Below are 22,966 nucleotides of genomic sequence, written 5' to 3'. Positions count from 1 at the left end.
CCAGCTGTAGCCCCCTCCCTTGTCTTCTCCCAAAGCCACTGTCCCTGCCTCTTCTACTCCCATGCCCCTCCCCAAGTCCACTGATAAGGGAGGTCTTCCTCCCCTTCCCTCTGATCTTAGCCTATCAGGTCTCATCAGGACTGACTGCATTGTGGCCTGGTAAGGACCCTCATGGGGAGGTCATCAAAAAGCTAGCCACTAAGTTCATGTCAGAGACAGTCCCTCTTCCCATTAATAGTGTACCCACTTGGACACTGAGGTGCCATAGGGGTCAAGTATGTTGCAAATCGCAGGAGGATCTTTATTCAAGCTTAAGCTCAGGACGCCAAACTTCCCTGATGTAGCAGGTTAAAAGTGAGGCCCCAAGTCTCAGAGAACAGAATTTTTAAAGGGAAAAATGGCAAAGAGGAATTCCAAGCCTTGGCATTATAGGGAAAAGTAAGTTTTGGGTGTGTGTGTGGGTCACCAACAGAGATGACATTTAGGCTAATTGTTCTAAGCCACCTGGCCAAACCAAAAGATATCTAAGATACCTGTAAAATTGCCTGATGGATGGAGGACCCATTAACAAATTCTGTGGTATTTAACACATTCTGTGGTATTTATGGCAACTTGTGGGGTGGGGGCCTGATTATAGTTATCTATTTACAAAATCTGTGGTAACTAAGACAACCTGTAGGGAGGAGGGCCATATGGCCCTTCTCAGAACCCAAAGGTGGGGGTCAAGTCACTCCAAGGACAGTCAAGACAGAGTCTGAGAAATAAAATGGAGCCACCCCTGCCATCCTCAGTTCCTTCACTAGGTCATCTTCATGCATGTATTGTCCTTGGTTGGAGTATCAGTCTCAGAATAGACCCCTGTGTCCAGAATTTTTGGTTCTGTTGCTCTCCTTGTGGAGCTTTTGTTCCCTCCAGGTATATCACCCCTTCTTTTGTAAGGTTCCCTGAACTCTGCCCAAAGTTTGGCTATGTTTCCTCAGTCCTCACTCAGAAAGAAAAATGGGCACAACATAGGAAGAGGGAGAAGACAGGGAATAGGACATTAGCCTACCAAAGAGGGCCTCTGAAAGAATCTACCCAGCAGGGTATCAAAGCTGATGCTGAGGCTCACAGACAAATTTCAAAATTTATATTTTATCCAAAACCAAAAGCATTATCCTACCGTGGTTTTTTCTCTAAGTAATTTTTTTTAAGGTTAGTATTTGTTCTTGGTAATTTTCATTAGCTGAATATTGTAATGTTACTGTTTTTTAATTTTTTTGTGTGTGTAAGTACACTAATCGAAAAACACTAAAATCTCTTCTTTTTTTTATGAGAAAGAATAGTGTGAGAATTCTTCCATTACAGAATAATACACATTGTTATTTTATATATTAGAAAACATCCTAAATGTTTGATTTTAACAATAAAGATTCAGAAGCCAGACACTGAGGTGATATCCTGCTAGCTCAGAGAAGCAGAGAAAGCACCCAGTTGACCTTCCTACTCAGTTGGTATCCAAGAAGGAAAAGCTCTTCCTACTCAGCTCACATCCAGAAGAAAAAGCCCTTTTCCTTCTGTCTGCTGTTTTAAATATTCTCAACTCAATGCCTCTACTTTCTATTTAATCCCTATCAGGTGGTTGCTTGCTCTGCCTCTTGACCTTGGATTAACTTTATTTATTTCTCTTTACACAAAGTACTTGCATTAATGTGTATTCTAGGAAGCCCGCCTTGTGGTGCAAGCCTAGAATTCCAGCACTCAGGGAGGCAGAGGCAGGCAGGTTTCTTTGAGTTCAAGGCCACCGTGATCAAAAACATGAGTCCAGGACATCCAAAGCTACACACACAAAAAAATCCTGTCTTGAAAAAAAAAAAAAAGTTTGTTTTAAGATGGATCCCACATAATTAGAAAATAGGTTTTTCCAGGACACAATATGGGGGTTAACAATGGGAACAATGGGATCAAATATCCTGCAGCAACAGCTTTTCTTTTGATTTATTTTTTCATAGTTATTGTCAGACCCATTGTCACAGTATGCCATTTATATGTGACGTTAGATTTTATATGAAAATCGTAAGCAAGTCGCTGATGTCAAATAATTGTCCAAATTGAAATATAAAATACACTTCACTTTATAAAGTTTCCTCTTTGCAACAAGTCATGCAAATCATGGGGGCAGAGACAAGATATTCTGTTTAGTATCTTTCCCTGTCAAAGTTTATGTAAGTAGCTACTTAAAGCTCTGTCTTATGAAACTAAGCTTTTCAGTATGCTAATGCATCAGCCAAGAGTTTTAATGCTGTCTGGGGCTGTGCCTCTCTTGTTATTTTTTTTCCCATTTTACTTATCTCTGAGATCCCTTCCCACACCCATCATCATGTCAATTAAAATTTCTATTTTTATACTGTTTAGGTGTGCTATTGAGTTTTATGTTCCCTCCCAATCACAGTATAATTAGTTGAGATTTCACATTTTACATAATCTCTAAATAATAGCTGTAATTAAAATGAGAACTATTTTTAAGGATTAGTTGAGTAATGCATTTAAGGAAAAGGATAACAGGATTAGGAAAAAGAGAGTAGAAAATGAGTGTCCCTAAATTTAGGAAAATCTTTTGAACCAGCTAATAGAGTTTATTTTCTAAGGTGCTAGTAAAACCTTCATAGTAAGCCTGTGGGTTGGGGTTGGCAGTGATTACAAAGAAGAGGTAGCTTTTAATTTTTAATTTTTAATTTTTTCTTCTAAAGAGGTTGTTATTTGTTGTTGTTATTGTTATATTTACTTTGTATTTGTATATGTCTACATATTTACAGTCCATGGCAAGTGTTTAGAGGTCAGAAGACAGCTTGTAGACATTTCTGTTCCTCTAACATTTGGTTCCCAGGATAGGATTCAAGTTGTTATGGGAAAAGCATGTGAATTAACCTGCTGATACTTCATTATTGCTGTCCTTTTTTAATTAAAAAAAAAGAGAGATACTTATTAATTTGTATGGAAGAATTTTAATCCAGCAACGTGGCCTCTCTGGCAAGGGATTACATCCAGAGTTTTAGATCTGTGTGATCTGGCTGGAATACAGACTTGCGTTAGTACACACATTTAATCCTAAACAATAACATTTAATTGAAGGGCACACAAAGTGAAGAATCAGAGAAAAATTTGACAAAATGAGTCAGAGCAAGGATATGCCCTAATCTCACAAGAATAGACATTAAAGAGAGACTATTCAAGAGCACTGCAGGGAGAGAGGGCAGCTTGAGTTCAAGGTAGCTCAGCTGAGTGCAGCTGAGTTCCTGAAGTCAGCATGCCCAATGAGTTCAGTTCATGGAGTTCAGGGCAGTTTTTCCAAGAACAACAATTCAGTGAGAGAAGCATTTTTGAGAATTTGGAGAAGAATTTTGAGCCAGAACAGCCAAGTTGAACCAGCCAGCCAGAGCTCACAAAGTACTAAAAAGAGCAAACTTATTTAGCCATAAGACTCAGAGACTGAAAACATTCTATGATTAGGTTAGCAGAGGGAGGCTGGAAGCCAAAACTTTCCGCATCCACGCTTGCAAAAAATTAAATTGTTTGGAGGCTAGACACTTTCAGGCCTAGTCCTAGGGACAGATAGAAATGATATGGACTCAGCTCAAGAAGTGTGTTTGCACAGCTTGTGTAAGGCTCTCATCTTAGGACACAATATCTGAGAAAATTTAAGCAACTTGCACAAGTTTTTATACATGTATGTGTGTATGTGTATGGTCATGTACATGCTGTGGCTTTTATATGCACACAGCCAAAAGCTGTTGTGTGTAAGTGTGTAAATTCTATCCTTTTAAGGTGCATATTCTGTAACTCAAAGTCAGGTCATTCAGTTAGCTTGCAAATGTTAACCTGCCCAGTCAGCTTCAAACTTGTCATATTTATTGATTTCCAGTGTACTTGATATTTACTCTTCAGAAAATAAAACACAGTTCTTTAGGCTAAGGAAAATATACATTCCTTTCAACTTTCTACAAGACACTGAAACTACAACATTAATAAGCTATTAGAACATGGCATCTATAAATAACCTGAAAGTGTTTCTTGGAGATGTAGCCATTAATCAAGCTGCTTCTACCTGTAATGACAATTTTGAAACAATGTCTTTAGTAAGAGAAAAAAAAATGTGTGTTAGTAACATAATATGTGATCATAAGTGATTTTTCTTATTTATTTATTTATTTTGTTTTGTTTTTGCAGGACAGGTTTTCGCTGGATATTTGTGACTATTTTGGAACTCATTCTGTAGAACAGGCTGGCCTCAAACTCATGAATTCACAGAGATTCTTCTGCCTCTACTTCCCAATTATTGGGAGTAAAAGGATGCTACACCAGCACCTGGCCATCAGTGATTTTCTTTTTTAAAGCAATTTATAGACTCAGTTTTTCTACCTACTATTTAACCACTTACAGGAGCTTTCTTTTTTAACTAAATCCATTTAAAACAATTGTAGACAATCAGTGTGTGTGTGTGTGTGTGTGTGTGTGTGTGTGTGTATACATACACTTTCTTGGATTAATGGTCTTAATTACTGTGGTATTTGGGCATAAGAAAGTGAATTTTGGGTGCCCCTCCCCCAAGAGGCAACAACTTTATGTTTTGAGGCACTATCTCTCCCTGTGTCTTGAAGCTAGCTGTTTAGACTAATCTGATTGGTCATCAAGGCTGCTGGAATCCACATCTCTGACTCCAGAACACTGGGATTACAGTTACACAACAAAATAACTGTTTTCTTTGAGGCTTCAGTTAAACTCAGTACTGAACACTTATACAGGAAGGCTAACTTTTCTTAACAAAGTTCAACTTGTAGAAAAAATATATAAATAGTTTTATTAAGAGAAACAAAAAACCCAGAATCTCCAAAACAATCCTGTACAACAACAGATCATCTGGAGGTATCTCCATCCCTGATCTCAAGTTGTACTACAGAGCAATAGTAATGAAAACTGCATGGTATTGGCATAAAAACAGAAAAGAGGATCAGTGGAACCGCATAGAAGACCCAGAAATAAACCCACACACCTATGAATACTCGATTTTTGACAAAGAAGCCAAAACCATTCAATGGAAAAAAGACAGCATCTTCAACAAATGGTGCTGGTCCAACTGGATGTCCACATGCAGAAAAATAAAAATAGATCTATATTTATCACCCTGCACAAAACTAAAGTCCAAGTGGATCAAAGACCTCAACATAAAACCAGATACTCTAAATCTGTTAGAAGAAAAAGTGGGGAATAGCCTAGAACTCATTGGCACAGGAGACAACTTCCTGAACAGAACACCAACAGCACAGGCTCTAAGAGCAACAATCAATAAATGGGACCTCATGAAACTGAAAAGCTTCTGTAAAGCAAAGGACACTGTCATCAAAACAAAACGCCTGCCTACAGATTTGGAAAGAATCTTCACTAACCCTTTATCTGACAGAGGACTAATATCCAGTATATACAAAGAACTAAAGAAGCTGAAAAGCAGCAAACCAAGTAATCCAATTAAAAAATGGGGAACAGAGCTAAACAGAGAATTCTCGACAGAGGAATATCAAATGGCAGAGAAACACTTAAAGAAATGCTCATCCTCATTAGCCATCAGGGAAATGCAAATCAAATCGACCCTGAGATATCACCTTACACCCATCAGAATGGCCAAAATGAAAAACTCAAGGGACAACACATGCTGGAGAGGTTGTAGAGAAAGGGGAACCCTCCTCCACTGCTGGTGGGAATGTAAACTGGTAAAACCACTCTGGCAATCTCTCTGGCGCTTTCTAAAACAATTAGGAATAGTGCTTCCTCAAGACCCAGCTATACCACTGCTAGGTATATACCCAAAGTTTGCTCAAGTACACAAAAGGGATATTTGCTCAACCATGTTTATAGCAGCATTATTTGTAATAGCCAGAACCTGGAAACAACCCAGATGTCCATCAACGGGGGAATGGGTACAGAAATTGTGGTATTTTTACACAATGGAATACTACTCAGCAATCAAAAAGGAGGAAATCATGAAATTTGCAGGCAAATGGTGGGATCTAGAAAAGATCATCCTGAGTGAAATATCCCAGAAAAAGAAAGACAAACACAGTATATACTCACTTATATAGACCTATAGGATGTGATAAACATAGTGAAATCTGTACATCTAAAAAGGATAATCAAGAGAGCAGACATGCGGTAAGATGATCAATCCTCATTTGGAAAGACAGATGGGATGTGCATTGAACGTATGACAGTAGTCTACGGAGCGCATTTGAAAGACTCTAAGTAGCAGTGTTTTGAAAGCAAAGACTCATGACCAAACCTTTGGCAGAGTACAGGGAATCATAATAAAGAAGGGGAGTTAGTCTGATGGGGAAATGATAGGAGCTCCACAAGGACCAAATATATCTGGGCACAGGGTCTTTTCTGAGACTGACATTCAATCAAGGACCATGTATGGATATAACCTAGAACCCGTGCTCAGATGTAGCCTGATGTAGCTCAGTAACCAATTGGTTTCCCATAGTGAGGGGAACAAGGACTATTTCTAACAGGAACTCAATGACTGGCTCTTTGGCCTCCCCACCCCGCAAGGGAGGAGCAGTCTTGTTAGGCCACAGAGGAGAGCTTTGCAGCCAGTCCTGAAGATACCTGATAAAACAGGATCAGATGAATGGGGAGGAGGTCCCCCCTATCAGTGGACTTGGAAAGGGGCATGGTGGAGAGGAAGGAGGGAAGGAGGGACTGGCAGGGAATGAGGGATGGGGACATGGCTGGGATACAGAGTTAATAAAATGTAACTGATAAGAAAAAAATAAAATTAAAAAAAAATTTTAAATTCAAGCAATATAAGAATCTTGTCAGTATAAACAATTATTTACATAGCATTAATTAATTCTGCTTTTTTGTACGTGGATACATGTGCGATCAGTGGTACATATGTGTCATTGTGTGGGTTCATTTGACTATGATTGCATAGTTGTGTAGTGATGAACATTTCAGTGTTATTCCTTAGTTTCTGGTCATCTTTCTGTTTTGTTTTGTTTTGTTTTAGAGACAGTTTTCTCTATGGCTTGGACAATACAAAGTAGGCTAGCCTGGCTGATTATCAGGCCTCAAGATCCAGCGATTTCCAGCTCTGCAGTTCCAGGACTGCAAATACTCCCTCATGCAGAGATGTTTTGTTATATATGTCCTGCAGAGTGGGTGGAGGGGGGAAGGACAGGACTCAGGTCCTCTGCTTACACAGGAAGCACTTAATTGACTAATTAAAAAATTTAACATTGTATGTCTATACATGTTGTCAGTACAGTCTTGGAATTATGTCTTTCTTGCTTTTAAAGAATGTAGATTTCTTAAATTGTGTCCACTTAAGAGATAACATTGTGATAAAGTTATTAGTTTAAATTACTCTTTAAAAATACTAACCAAGTAACTAAATTCAGTACTCATGAATTAATCATCTCTAATACCATCTGTATTTATACTTATATATATTAGCTGTTAAAACCTTAGAACATATGCTTAACCCTCCTAATGGATGGTCACTCTTATGAGACCCACCCAGCAGCCTGAAGACACTGAGTAAAGTTCCTAGAAGCTCTTTTCCTGGTGCAGAGTTAAAAAGTTATTATATGTTGTGGATTTTGTAGCTGTTCATTAGTGATATGTGTTTTTTCTTTGTGTCTTTCAGGAGTGTTGAACTAAACTGTACTATGAAACTTCCAGGCAACTTTGGAAAGCATACATAATGCAACAACTTTTTCTTTTCTTTTCTTTTCTTTTCTTTTCTTTTCTTTTCTTTTCTTTCTTTTCTTTTCTTTTCTCCTCTCTTCTTTTCTTTTCTTTTGTCTTTTCTTCTATTTTCTTTTCATTTCTTACTGTTTTTTGAAAGAGTTTCTCTGTAGGTGCTTCTCTGGCTCATCTGCTTACCACACAATCTCTTTCATGAAAGCTATCTCTCACCTTACCTTTCTTCTTCTCACTGCTTTTATTTAAATTAATTTTTTTATATTAATTACAGTTTGTTCACTTTGTATCCCAGCTGTAGCCCCCTCCCTCATTCTCTCACAATCCCATCCTCCCTCTCTCATCTCCTGCCATGTCCCTCTTTAAGTCCACTGATAGGGAAGGTCACCCTCCCCTTCAATCTGACCATAGCTTATCAGGTATCATCAGGACTGGTTGCATTGTCCTCCTCTCTGTCCTGGCAAGGCTGTTCCCCAATGGGGGAGGGGAAGGGTCAAAGAGCCAGCCACTGAGTTCATGTCAGAGATAGTCCCTGTTCCCCTTACTAGGGTACCCACTGGATACTGAGTTACCATGGGCTACATCTTAGCAGGGGTTCTAGGTTACATCCATGAATGTCCTTGGTTGGAGTATCAGTCTCAGAAAAGAACCCCATGCCCAGATATTTTGTTTCTCTTGCTCTCCTTGTAGAGCTCCTGTCCTCTCCAGGTCTTACTATCTCCCCCCTCTTTCTTATGATTCCCTCCAATCTGCCCAAAATTTGGTTATAAATCTCAGCATCTGCTTTGATATACTGCTGGGTAGAGTCTTTCACAGGTCCTCTGTGGTAGGCTCCTGTAATGTTTCCTGTTTTCTCTTTCTTCCAATGTCCATCCCCTTTGTCTTTCTGAGTGAGGATTGATCATCTTACCCAAGGTCCTCCTTGCTTAGCTTCTTTAGTTGTACAGATTTTAATACATTTATCCTATAATTCTAGTATCTACTTATTTTTTTAATAATTTTTACTTTTTATATTAATCACAGGTTATTTACTTTATATCCCAGCTTTAGCCTCCTCTCTCATTACCTCCCAATTCCAACCCTCGCTCCCTCATCTCCTCTCTGCCCTTTTCCAAGTCCACTGATATGGGAGGTCCCTCTCCCCTTCCATCTGACCCTAGCTTATCAGGTGTCTTCAGGACTTTCTGCAATGTCATCCTCTGTGGCCTAGCAAGGCTGTACATCCCTCAGGGTTTGGGAGAGGTCAAAGAGCCAGCCATTGAGTTCATGTCAGAAATAGTCCCTATTCCACTTACTAGGGTACCCACTTGGATACTGAGCTACCATGGGCTACATCTGAGCAGGGGTTCTAGGTTGTATCCATACATGGTCCTTGGTTGAAGAAACAGTCTCATAAAAGACCCCTGTGCCCTGATATATTTGCTCCCTGTGAAGCTCCTGTCCTAACTCCCCCTTCTTTCATATGATTCCCTGCACTCTGCCGAAGGTTTGGTTATGAGTCTCAGTGTCCACTTCAAGTGAGTATATAATGTATGTGTCTTTCTGCTCCTGGGATACCTCACTCAGGATGATCTCTTCTAGATCCCACCATTTGTCTGCAAATTCTCACTCCTTTTAAATGCAATGTCTTTACTAAATCTTTGAGAATTTTGTAGAATGTATTTTGATTTGGTCCTTTACCCAAATCCTCTCCAGATATAGCCTACACTCAAATATGTGTTGTTGTTGTTTTCTTATGCCTACCAAGTCTAATTTGTGTTTGTTCAAATTCCTACCTGTGAGACCTACTACTGGGGAATGCCTGAATGACCAAGGACAACACTGCTGATGAACACAGATGATCAATTGATTGCCAAATTTTTTCAGTTAGGAATACGATCTTTTAGTCACCTTGCTTTTGTATTAAGTGTTTTTATCTGCCTTGACCTTGTATTGAGTTATTATATCTTGTGCACAGTCATTAACTGCTTTGTATAAATATATATGTTACTGCCTTGCTGTGTTCATAAAGCTTCCTTATGATGTCTCCTTTACTGTAACTCTTAAACCCTTTCCATCTCCTTTTTTACAATTATTCAAAAGGATTTTGATGAAGGGTGTGTGATGTAGAGAAAAATGAAAACATGAAATTCACAGAGAAATAGATGGAGTCAAAACCATTCATTCTAAGTGAGGTAATACAGTCTGAGAAAGACAAATGTCACTTCTTTTTATCCACTTGTGGATATTAGCATTGAATTTTCTAATATATGTGTTTCATACAGAATATTAATAGAGTGCAAGAAGGTAGAAAATGTCAAAAGTGTTTCAAGGGGGCTTGCAAGGGAGGTGGATAGGATATGATGATATGAAGTTTAAGGGCTTAAACTGCAACATGAAAAAGTTAAACTGGAATAGGAAACCGGAGGGTAGGGTAAAGTAGGGAGTATGGGAAGGGAGAAATAATACTTAAGATTGAGACTCTTATATAGAAACTTACTACTTTATAAGCTTTCTAAAAATACATATTCATATATAAAAGAATTTAAATGGAGTTATACTATAACGAGATTCCAAGACCTTTCTAGATGTCACAGGACCACAAGTCCCGAAATGAGTCACCTCTTTTGGAGCTGTTAGCCAGTGAGGTCTCATTGATTACAGACTATTACAAAAGTTATTGGTTACCCTATAAAACTTTAATGTAACACCATACTTATTAGGATATTATATACTTAAGTCATAGAACAGGGAGAACTCAAGGTAGTACTTACCTGGAAGTTTCAGCTGAATAGTTTTCATAGTGCAGAAGGACCTTAGGAGAAAAACGACTGCTACTATTCGAATAATTAACCATGATGTTAAAGCAGCTCCTAATGGCTTTTTGTAGATTAATGCATCTTTCAACACTTACAAAAGAAGCTTCAATTTCAGTAGATATCAATAAATATATACCCACAACCAGAAAGTACAAAGAATAAGAGACTGTAGATTGTGTAATTATAATATGACACTTTTTTAATGAAAATCCTTTCCAAGTTTTAAGGGAAAGTATCTCCTCTTTAAGGTCCTTTTATGTAGTTTTACTTTATTATACCTTTTCTTTCTAATGCTATTCTAGCTCAGTACCTCATCATGGTCTTAAAGTTTTTTCTCCTACAAATCCTCCTTCCAAAAGGTAATTATGTGTCAACTTCATTCAGAAAGAGACTATACCACCTATACTCATTGGTATCTGTGACAAATGCATTTTATTAGTAATAGTCTTATAGTAATTACATGGTGGAAATAAATATTTAAGTCCATTAAGTATAATCCTAAAAAGGCAATAATATTTATTTTATTCAAATGTTTATAAATCTTCTATCAATTTCACTTGCTAACTTGTTGCAAAATCATCTGGAGTTATAGAAATAGTTGAATAATTAAGATTAATGCTTATACTTGCAGGGGACATGAGTTCAGTTCTCAGCACCCACATTAGGCAGCTTACAAATATCTCAGACACCAGCTGAAGGAAATCCAATTCCTCAGAATAAATTTTCATTTTAATAATTTCTACAAACTAGCGAACATTCCTGTAGAATGTCCCAATTTTAAAAGAACTATATTTAATGTTTTTTATCTCCAAATTGAGTGAAGGGTTACTTACAAAACCATGGGCAAATTAACAATGGTAAACCACTAAAGAAAAATCTGTCTTATACTCCCAGCACCAGTGTGGAGGTGGTGAGGTTTTAAAACCCCATCCCCCCACAACAACAGCAATAAGTTCTATGTCATGAGATAAAATGGTTATAGCAAGTGTTTAATTGCTTTTTATTTAGGTAATGTGGAAAACCAGTGATTTCTCCAAACCCCATTCGATACTTTCCAGGTTCATCATGTTGTAGTTTTAATTGGTTTATGTGTTGGTTGTAGTCTCACCTGCATATTAAATTTTCTGTTCATGGATGAATTGTTTAGGAGGGATGGAAAGTACAGGTTTGTTGGAGGAGGAGGTTAATCACCGTGTATGGGCTTTGAGTTTTCAAAAGCCAGTTGCATTGCCCACTTTATCTCTCTTCATGTAACTTATAGATCACGTGTGGGCATTCAGCTGCTTGCTCCTTTGCCATGTATGCCTGCCTGCCACCATGCTCCCTACCATAGTGATAATGGACTAACCCTGTGTAATATATGAACAAACCCACAGTTAAATGTTTCATGTTTATGAGTTGCCTTTGCCACACTTTCTTATCATAGCAATAGAGCAGTAACTAAGATAAAAGTGGTTACCAGATATTACTGCCCTGGTGTGACAACCTACATTTCTGTTTGTTGGATAAATGTAGAAGACATTGGGATTTTGTACGAGTGGTTAAATGCTTTAAGCAGAGGTTATTGGTTCATCTTAGTGAAGCAAAGAAGACACTATTTCAGCATCAATATAGATTGTAGCAGCCCTCATCAAGAGGTATTAAGGGAGAAAAACGTTAGAGACAATTCTTGTGATCATTTGGCAAAGATTTCTGGCTTTGTTCAAAGAAATTTGCCACAGTCTAAATTGAGAAGTTTGGACTAATATCATTAGCAGTGAAGATTTCAAGACAGCCTAATGTTGACTCTGTCATTTGTTTTTTTTTTTTTTTTTTTTGGGATTTTATAAGAGCTCATCATTACAATTTTGTGATGAGATTCAGAAGACACTTTGTACTTTAAAAGTGTCAGAAGGCTAGGGGGATTTTTTTAGAGTTCGATTAAATGCGTTTTGTATTATGATGTGTCTACAAGCCTATGGCGGCCAGGAAATTGGTTTGAATGAAAATGGCTCCCATAGGCTCATATTTTTCAATGTATAGTTCCCAGTTGGTTGGTTGATTAGGAATGATCAAAAGGCATGTCCTTGCTGGAGGAGGTGTGTCAATGGAAGTGGGCTTTGAGGACTCAAAATCCCATTTCAGGCTTATTCTCTCTCTTGTTGCCTGCTGCCTGAAGATCACGATGTAGCTCTCATCTTCTTTTCCAGCATCATGGTTACCTGCCATGCTTCCCACCATGATGCTCTTGGACCAACTCTCTGAAGATGTAAGCAAGTTCTCAATTAGATGTTTCCTTCTTTAAGTTACCTTAGTCATGGTGTCTCCTCATAGCAGTAGAATACTAACTATAATAATACAGAGAGGATGGAAACAGAGACAGAGGTGAAGAGAAATAGAAAGACAGAGAAGGAGACATTATTAGTTTATAGGGTAATGAAATGCTAACATTTGTTAAATATAAACAAAGATCATGTAGGAAATTGTCATATTATTTCAGTAGTTATTTTTTATTACGTAGAATTGTTTCAAAATAAAACCTTTAAACTCCACTGTGATAAGTTCTGTCTTAGTTAGGGTTTCTAGGACTGTAAAGAGACACTTTAAATATAGCAAAGCTTATAAAGGAAAACATTTCCTTGGTGCTGGCTTACAGTTCAGAGATTTAGTCTATTACTCTTATGGTGGAGCACATGGTGGCACACAGTCAGATATGGTGCTTGAGAGGTAGCTGAGAGTCCTACATGTGGATCAGCAGGAGCAGAAATAGTGACATTGAGCCTGTTAGAGCTTTTGAAACCTCAAAGCCCATCTCCTAAGGACACACTTTCTCCCGCAGGGCCAGGCCTTCAAAAATGCCACTTCCTGAGTCTGTGGAGGCAATTGATACTCAAGTAACCACAGTTTTCCATACATTTATTATTTTTGTTTTCTATGCTTTCAAGTGTGTGTGTGTGTGTGTGTGTGTGTGTGTGTGTGTGTGTATTTGCTTGTAGCAAACAGAAGGCGGCATTAGATGTCTTGAAGCTGGTGTTACAGGGTGTGAGAAGATGCCTTTTGTGGGTTCTGGCATAACAATATCTAGAAACAGGTATTTTTAACTACAAAGCTATTTCTCATGGTACATTTTTATTCATTGTCTCAGGCAGAATGACATAGAGATAAATAACAAGAATATTTAAGCTATATAAAAAATATTTCAAACAAAATTACAAAAGGATCACTTAAAACAACTAACTTGAAAAAAACTAAGTATCAACATATAAAGAAAATTCAAACATAAAATCAGTTGTAGAGGTTTTGGGAGGTAAACACTTTGTTGCTTTTTTTTTGCATTGTAAACTAATTTTATTTTGAGAGATGAAACTAAAATATAGAAGGATCAGTGTCTATATTTTTTTCTTTTTTGTCTCTGAGATTATGTAGCAAATGATTCTAAAGTAATTCATAAATTCATAGAAGAAACTCTGAGTAACAATGATGTCCATATTGTCCCAGAAAATGCACAGACATGGAGCCAGACATATCTGCATTTGAATCCCAATCTTCCAAATTCTAGCTTTTTGACAAATGTTCATTCCCTTTTTATAGAAAAGAAAACTGGCTAATTTTGTTGCACTCTGCAAAATTTTAAGATGAGTTTTAAGAACACAGAAGGAATTCAAATCTGCACTTTTAAAGAGGCTAGCAAGTTTCATTCAGCTAGCAAAGTTTTTTTGCCAGATCATAATCCATATTTAGCTATGGAAAATGTTCTCGGCAGAAATTCTGCTTCAATGAATGTGGAGGTGGATCCAAAATTCTGCCTGCTTAACAAGCAGTCCGAGATGAATCAGATGTTCATTACATTTTATGAATTGCTGCTTCAGATGGCGAAGCCTCACAGCAGTCCACGGGTCTAGATTTGCTGGGAAACATTAATGCTCTATGAAGACTTTCTGAAATTTCGCTTTAGGCATATTGTACTAATGCAAAAAATGCAAAACAAAATATGTTCTGATAGACTTTATTCTTAATATCAAGAGTCATGTTGGAGGTGGAATAAAAATGCTGCTTGTTGTTATTGCTGCTGCTGTTTTCATACTTTAGTTACAAATTTAGGAAGAATCGTCCCAGTGGGAGCACCCATGTTTAGGACTGATGTTCGTGCTTGAAATAATAGGATCAAGAACGCTCTTCACAGGAGTGCACAGCAGCTTGTGATTTAGTTGATTCCAGATGTTGCCAGGTGGACAAGAAGAGCCATCAAAACGAGAAAGTTTCTAGGTTAGACTCTTGCTCTCATTCTGATGTGATTTATTCATTCCTCCTTTATTGTTATAATGAGGATACCGAAACTTGGAGCAAAAATTAAATGTTCTTTTTTTTTCATAAAGATCAAATAATCTAAATTGATATGTACAAATCACTCATTTGCAGTAGCCACACTCAAATAGAGCCACATTATTAAATCGAGAAAGATGAGTCCCACTGTGCCTTTCCAAGCATGTTTAGAATTGAGGTGACACCTTTCTTTAAGCACATCACCAGGCACTTCTCAGTCTTTATGTGGGTTTCCCCTAGTAAGGCAATCTCTGACATGAACTTGGTTGCTCGCTTTTTGATCACCTCCCTCTGGCAGGGTGGCCTCATGAGGTAACAGAAGAAGAGGATCCAGGCAGTCCTGATGAAACCTGATAGGCTAGGGTCAGGGAGTAGGGACCTCCCCTATCAGTGGACTAGGGGAGGGGAATAGGGGGGTAAGAGGGAGGCAGGTTGGGACAAGGAGGAGATGAGGGAGGGGGCTACAACTGGGATACAAAGTGAATAGATTGTGATACATATATAAAACAATCTTTTATAAATACAAGTGATACTATACAATTAATTCCATTTTCTTTCCGGTCTATGTATTTGCAGATCCTCCTCTTTACAAATTCACAAATAAACACATTTTTTTCTTGGAACAGTTTACATAGAGTATATATGTGTATATGTTAGGGAATTGGGGAATGTCACATGGAAATATATAATATATGAGGACAATTAGTGAGCTTTATATTAAGAAAAACTACTTGTGATTTATCAATTACTACTTAAATTTCCATCAATTATATCTTTGTGGGATAGGCTGAGTGAATTAAGGTCTAGTAATCTGATAACAATAATTTTAAAAATTATGGAAAATAAAATATTTTATTTATGATTTAATATTGATTATTTGCGTTTTCTTTAAGAATTTACGTTTGTCTATTAAAGAAATTGGGCAACTAGCATAAAATTATGTTACTAATTACAATAGTTATAACAAGTATTTTCTCTGAAATTAGAGTGAATTTGGCCAAGTGACATTCCCTTTCAGAGATTGTGATATAAATAATTATATTTGAATGTTTCTGTAGCAATTCTCAGAAAAAAAATTTATAAGATATTATGTGCTATTTACATAAAATAGAAAAACAAAGTAGTTGGATAGTAACTTTGAAGAAGAGCTAATATATTTGTCACATTGTTCAACTTGATGACTAAGGATATGAAATAAACTCTATTTTTGATGATAAGTAAGCCTAAGTTAAAAATAATATTTCTCATGAATAATCTATTCAACTTTTAACACAACTTTTTAAAAATATAATGTTGGAAAATTCTACTTGTTTTGGTAAATAATTTCCCCCAACACTTGGGAAAGAAGCTTTACTTAAATTCGGTTGGACCACATACACAAATTAGAGGGAATTGGGAAGAAGAAAGAAGGATAATAAGAGAAGGAAATTATGAAAAACTACTAACATTTACTGGAAAACAGTGTCTTCTTAAGGACAGTTAGTAGACTTTCCCTGTTTCTGCCCTGGTAGATAAATTACCTTATTTTCCATTTTCTCCTACTTTGACTTTGTATCCATGCCCTCATTAGCATATTCAATTAATTAGTGCACAAAGGTAACACTGTATTGCTCACAGCACATGGAGTCCCATTATTGACTCTAAATGAATGGGGCAGGTTCCTCACTCAAGGTGAGTATCTGGGAGCAGGGACTATCAGGCAAAATGTATCACACTAATGTGCAAAGAACTAGCAACAGAAATACATTCCCTGACTAAAGACTTCCAACAAGGACAAAGAAATAGAAATACACAAGCAAGGAACAAGGGGAGACAGAGGAGAAAACTGTACATTAAAATTATAGGATAAACAAAACAAAAATCCATGCATTTGCTTTTATCTCACCTTGACCTAACCAAATGAGAGGAGAACAAAAGTTGTTTTTGGCTTACTTCATTTCTTTTCTTTTTTTTTCTTTCTTCTTTCTTTCTCTCTCTCTTTCTTTTCTTTTCTTTCCTTTCTTTTTTTTTTTTTTTTGCTTTTTTTCTTTTTTCCAAAATTACATTCTGAGTGAAAGAAAGCACAACCATACATCAGTAATAGTTATATTTGCCAAATTACTGAATAAACAATATTATGTAGCTTTAGATGACACATGAAACTGGACAATTAGACACTTATTCTGTTCTGATACTCCCATTATTTCTTTTTAAATGTATTTATTCTATTGATATTTAAAATTTTCATACATAAGTACTGTATTCACATTATTCTCACTCTTTCCTCTCTTCCAACTCTTTAGATGTCTCACATACTTCGTCAAATTCATGATCTTTTGCAATTACTGTTCCTTTTACACCCGCACACACATGCATACATAAACACATACACATGCACACACACACACACACACCCTACTAAATCTATCTTGTATTTCTCCTTTATAAATGTGTTTATGGCTGACCACTCAGAATTGGGAACTGAATTATCTACCAGGAAACTCATTGCAGGAGAAATGTATCTGCTTCTCCTAGAGCCAGTGATTATTTGTAGCTCTTCAAATAGTGGTTAGACCTTCTAAAACTTGCCCTATCCACACTAGCGTGGCAACTTGTATTCGCCTTATGCTGGTCATGTTTAGGCAAGTATACTGTTGGGATTACTTGTGTATAGCTTCCATGCCATATTTTAATGACATAATATTTCAGCAAGCATCCTGGTCTTTTGGATTTTATAACCATCTACCCCATCTTCAGAGATCTTCTCTGGGTCATGTAGATGTACAGCTGGCAATAAAGAGCTATCCTTTTTTTTTTTTTTTTCCTGAACAATGCAAGGTCACTTATTCACTGTATTTTGACCTCTTTTGGATCTCTGTAATGGTCCAAAAGAATCTTTTTCGGTGAGAGGTGTGAGCTACAGTCATCTGTGAATGTAGGGATCCTGAGAATATACTTAGAAATTATACTGTAGTGGCATTAGGAGAGTAGTAAGTCCTCTTCCATAGTTCTGTGGCATCACTCTCCTCAGGTAGTCAGCTAATTTAGCACCATCAGGCATACCATTTTTTCTTATTGAAAGGACATTTAATGCATTTTGACAGCTAAGATTTTTTTTACACTTAAAGTTATTTTGTAATTTTTTAATAAATTTATTTATTTTATTAATTACAGTTTATTCACTTTGTATCTCCCCATAAGGACCTTTCTCCTCCACTCCCGATTCCATCCTCCTTCCCCCTTCTTCACAGATGCCTAAGATTTTTTTTTGTTTATTATTATTAGTTACATTTTATTAACTCTGTATCCCAGTTGTATTAGTTACATTTTATTAACTCTGTATCCCGCTCCCTTATTCCCTCCCAATCCCACCCTCCCTCCCTCAGCTTCTCCCTGCCTTTTTCCAAATCCACGGATTGGGGAGGACCTCTTTCCCTTTCATTTTGCCCTGTTTTATCAATGGCAGGCTCTTTGACCTCCCCACCCCCTAAGGGAGGAGCAGTCCTGCTAGGCTACAGAGGAGGACTTTGTATGCCTAAGATTTTTAAGAGCCACTATTGTGCCTTTAGGCTGGTCTTTTCTGTGACTCCTGAGCTTTACAGTTTGATAGGCATATTTAATGATTTTTCTTACTTAGCAGCTTGCATAACAGGTTCAGATGCTGTGAGAGCTTATCTTCAGTGAGGAGACTTCTGGTGAGGCTCCAGTAAAATTCCTTCAAGTTCCATGTCTTAAATACATTGTGTCTTCAGCAATAAAGTCTTAATTTAAAGTTCTGAAGGTTAACAGCAATAGTCTATGTTTTGTGAGTCTCTTAGAACCCCATGACCATCAACTCAAAGGGAAGCTGCTTTTAGACAGTGTACAGCTCTTGATTGGAGGGCTCCATTATCACCCAGTGTGTAGCAACTAGATATGATATATGTGTAATACATGAATATACATTTACACATATTTGTAAGTATGTTTTAATGTGAATTTGTAAAATGATATCTCTTCTATTATCCCAAAGTACTAAGTGAACTGGAAAGAGCAAGCAAGCTGAGCTGAGCTGAGCTCTGTTTCTCTTTCTTAGTTCCCCAAGCTATTTTGACCCCAGACAGGGTGCCTTTCTGAAGGGCATATCTCTTACTTTAATGCTTTTTTATGTTTCCACGGCAATTCCCTGGGTGAAAAATTCTTAAAAGGCTCATATAATTATGTATAGGAAATTATGTACAGAAAATTTATGTATAGGAAATGAATTATACTTGAAAGATTGTGAGCAAATATACTTAAAATATTCTTTCTAATCTTTTCCCCTTAGATTCATAATTACCCCATTGTGATGTGCATGTTTTCCCAACATAATCCTTATTACACTCTCTCTAAAATTACTAATTCTTAATTTTTTTCAGTTCTTTTTTTTCTTGTAGGAATTCTAAATACTTATACATTGAAAATATTGAGTTTTAGTATGATGAGCACAATAGAGTTGTATATATTTATCCAATATAATGCCATGTTTTGTTATATTTATGAGTATGAACTGGTAATTTATTCACCTTTCAGGTCACATAAATATTAATCATATTGTGTTCTTTTGATTTTTGTATGTGAGGAAAGCAAACCTGATATATAATTTCTTAGAAAATATCAAGTACTTGTTACTTTTAAGTAATGGAAAATGGATTACTTACATGTTTTTATACAGTTTATTTTATCACATTCTTTTCCATCCTTGAACTCCTCCTATATCTGCACCCCTAATCCTAATCACACAAATTCATGTTCTTTCTCTCTCTTAAAAAGAAAAAGGAAAAAAAAAAAAAAAAAAAAAAAAAAAAAAAAAAAAAAAAAAAAAAAAGGAAAGGGTCACCAAACATCATGGAGGCAGACTTTTGATAGCCAAATGTTCCTGACTGTTCAAGGAATGGTGGCTGTAACTTGTATCTCTTTGATTTTTTCTATCATTTGCAAATAATTTCTTTGCTAGGGGTGGGGCTTTGCACATGTTGTCCCTTCTCTATGCTGCAAATTTCTCTGGCTTAAATTTGTGCTGGTCTTTTGTACGCCGTTACAGTCTCTGTGAGTTCATCAGCATACATGCCCTGTTGTATCTGGAAATGCAGTTTCCTTAATTGGAATCATCTTGCTTATATTGGGTCTCTGAAAATAGCTATTTTATAACAGAACATCTGTGCATTTTGAACAGTATCTTCATTTCTTCTGGTATAGGCTATTATCCATTCTGCTTGTCGACATATGTTTAAATCAGCGTGTTTTTTTTTTTCTTTCAGTTTTAGATTTCATGTATAATTGAGGTTATACAATGTGTCATGATAATTTTTGTAACATTTTCCATGTTCAATTATGTTGTTACAAAAAGCTAGAATTTCCTTCCTTTTCAAGGTTGAATAATATTTTAGTGCTTTTACATTACATGTGTATGCATGTACATACACATATCATTTTTTGCTCATTGTTTCGGCAGACACTTCTTTCCATATCTTGGAAATTGTCAGTAATGGTGCATTAAAATTATGCGTGAAAATATCTCTTTTAACATAATTATTCCTTTTAAAATAAGTTCCGAAGTACATCAATTAACTTGTATAAGTGCTTTTTATAGTTTATCTTTCAATTAAACTTCAATTAATCAATGAACTATTTAATTTGCCTAGCATTCGCAGATACCACATTTTGCCAAGAAATGAATGTAAAGCAATCTCCAATCATAAGAATAAGGACAGAACATGATATTGAATTAATTATTAATATTATGACTTTAGTTCTTTATAGAAAAATATAACATTAATATTTGAACCATGTTTAAACTTAGAAATATTACCTCATTAAAAAGATGTTGACACAACCCTAATCATTAGAATACTGAAGATTCTGTTCGTGGTGAAGCTGTTTTAGATATTTCCTCTCACAGCCTAATTAGCGAATAGAAAATCTACAAAGCTGTAATGCTTATTTGATGATTAAAGCTTACTATAAAAATGAGTTAATATTCCATAATTTTAGTACGTTGGAATTTTGAAGAAATCAACAAAACATTTACTCTGATGTGATTAAAATTAGCCTCGGATGTGTTTTGTGATGTTCACTTCTTCCAGGAAAACTTCCATCATCACACAATCAGATATAAAAGGACTCTTAAAGTTGCTCAGTCCTCACTTACATGTACATTAAGATGCTTTGTATAATAAGAATAACATGACATGTCTGAGAATTGTTCCTAAAATACAATTCACTTTGAATGCTTAAAAAAAATAGTTCCAATTAGATAAAAATTCAAGTGTTAGAGCCCATGAAAATCATCTTGGATTAGACTGTTGTGAGTATAATTTATTATTTAATTACAAGTCCAATAATTCCCAAACATATTATACTAAGAATATAGCTTTGCAGAGAGTGTATGAGGCATAGAATATAGGACTGTGGTCTTCAAAGAAGAGTAAAAGAATATGGCTGATTGAATTCTCTAATTTAAGAAGGTCTTAAAAATTCAAAACTGATAACATCATGAGGTTTAAGTAGAGATTTAAATATGTAATCTGCCAATACATATTTTAAGTTTCAATTCTTAAACATTAATAGATATATAAAGAAACAAATGGCAGGCATTTTGTTTTGATGACACTGTCCTTTGCTTTACAGAAGCTTTTCAGTTTCATGAGGTCCCATTTATTGATGTTGTTTTTAGAGCCTGTGCTGTTGGTGTTCTGTTCAGGAAGTTGTCTCCTGTGCCAATGAGTTCTAGGCTGTTCCCCACTTTTTCTTCTAACAGATTTAGAGTATCTGGTTTTATGTTGAGGTCTTTGATCCACTTGGACTTTAGTTTTGTGCAGGGTGATAAATATAGATCTATTTTCATTTTTCTGCATGTGGACATCCAGTTGGACCAGCACCATTTGTTGAAGATGCTGTCTTTTTTCCATTGAATGGTTTTGGCTTCTTTGTCAAAAATCGAGTATTCATAGGTGTGTGGGTTTATTTCTGGGTCTTCTATGCAGTTCCATTGATCCTCCTTTCTGTTTTTGTTCCAATACCATGCAGTTTTTATTACTATTGCTCTGTAGTACAACTTGAGATCGGGGATAGAGATACCTCCAGATGATCTGTAGTTGTGCAGGATTGTTTTGGAGATTCTGGGTTTTTTGTTTCTGCATATGAAGCTGAGAATCTTTTTTTCAAGGTCTGTAAAGAATTGAGTTGGTATTTTGATGGGAACTAAAGAAGCTGAAAAGCAGCAAACCAAGTAATCCAATTAAAAAATGGGGAACAGAGCTAAACAGAGAATTCTCGACAGAGGAATATCGAATGGCAGAGAAACACTTAAAGAAATGCTCATCCTCATTAGCCATCAGGGAAATGCAAATCAAAACGACCCTGAGATATCACCTTACACCCATCAGAAGGGCCAAAATGAAAAACTCAAGGGACAACACATGCTGGAGAGGTTGTGGAGAAAGGGGAACCCTCCTCCACTGCTGGTGGGAATGTAAACTGGTTCAACCACTCTGGAAATCTATCTGGCGCTTTCTAAGACAATTAGGAATAGTGCTTCCTCAAGACCCAGCTATACCACTGCTAGGTATATACCCAAAGTTTGCTCAAGTACACAAAAGAGATATTTGCTCAACCATGTTTATAGCAGCTTTATTTGTAATAGCCAGAACCTGGAAACAACCCAGATGTCCATCAACGGAGGAATGGGTACAGAAATTGTGGTATTTTTACACAATGGAATACTACTCAGCAATCAAAAAGGAGGAAATCATGAAATTTGCAGGCATTGGTGGGATCTAGAAAAGATCATCCTGAGTGAAATATCCCAGAAAAAGAAAGACAAACATAGTATATACTCACTTATATAGACCTATAAGATATGATAAACATAATGAAATCTATACACCTAAAAAACATAATCAAGAGAGTGGACATGGGGTAAGATTATCAATCCTCATGTTGAAAGACAGAGGGGATGCGCATTGAACATTGACAGGAGTCTACTGAGTGCATTTGAAAGACTCAAAGTAGCAGTGTTTTCAAAGCAAAGACTCATGACCAAACCTTTGGCAGAGTACAGGGAATCATAAGAAAGAAGGGGAGTTAGTCTGATGAGGAAAGGATAGGAGCTTCACAAGGACCAAATATAT

The sequence above is a fragment of the Psammomys obesus genome, unplaced genomic scaffold, assembly GCF_907164565.1.
Source record: "Psammomys obesus unplaced genomic scaffold, mPsaObe1.curated_primary_1811, whole genome shotgun sequence".
Taxonomy (NCBI): domain Eukaryota; kingdom Metazoa; phylum Chordata; class Mammalia; order Rodentia; family Muridae; genus Psammomys; species Psammomys obesus.
The sequence above is the reverse complement of the archived record's forward strand: the minus strand, read 5'-3'. Positions refer to the sequence as shown.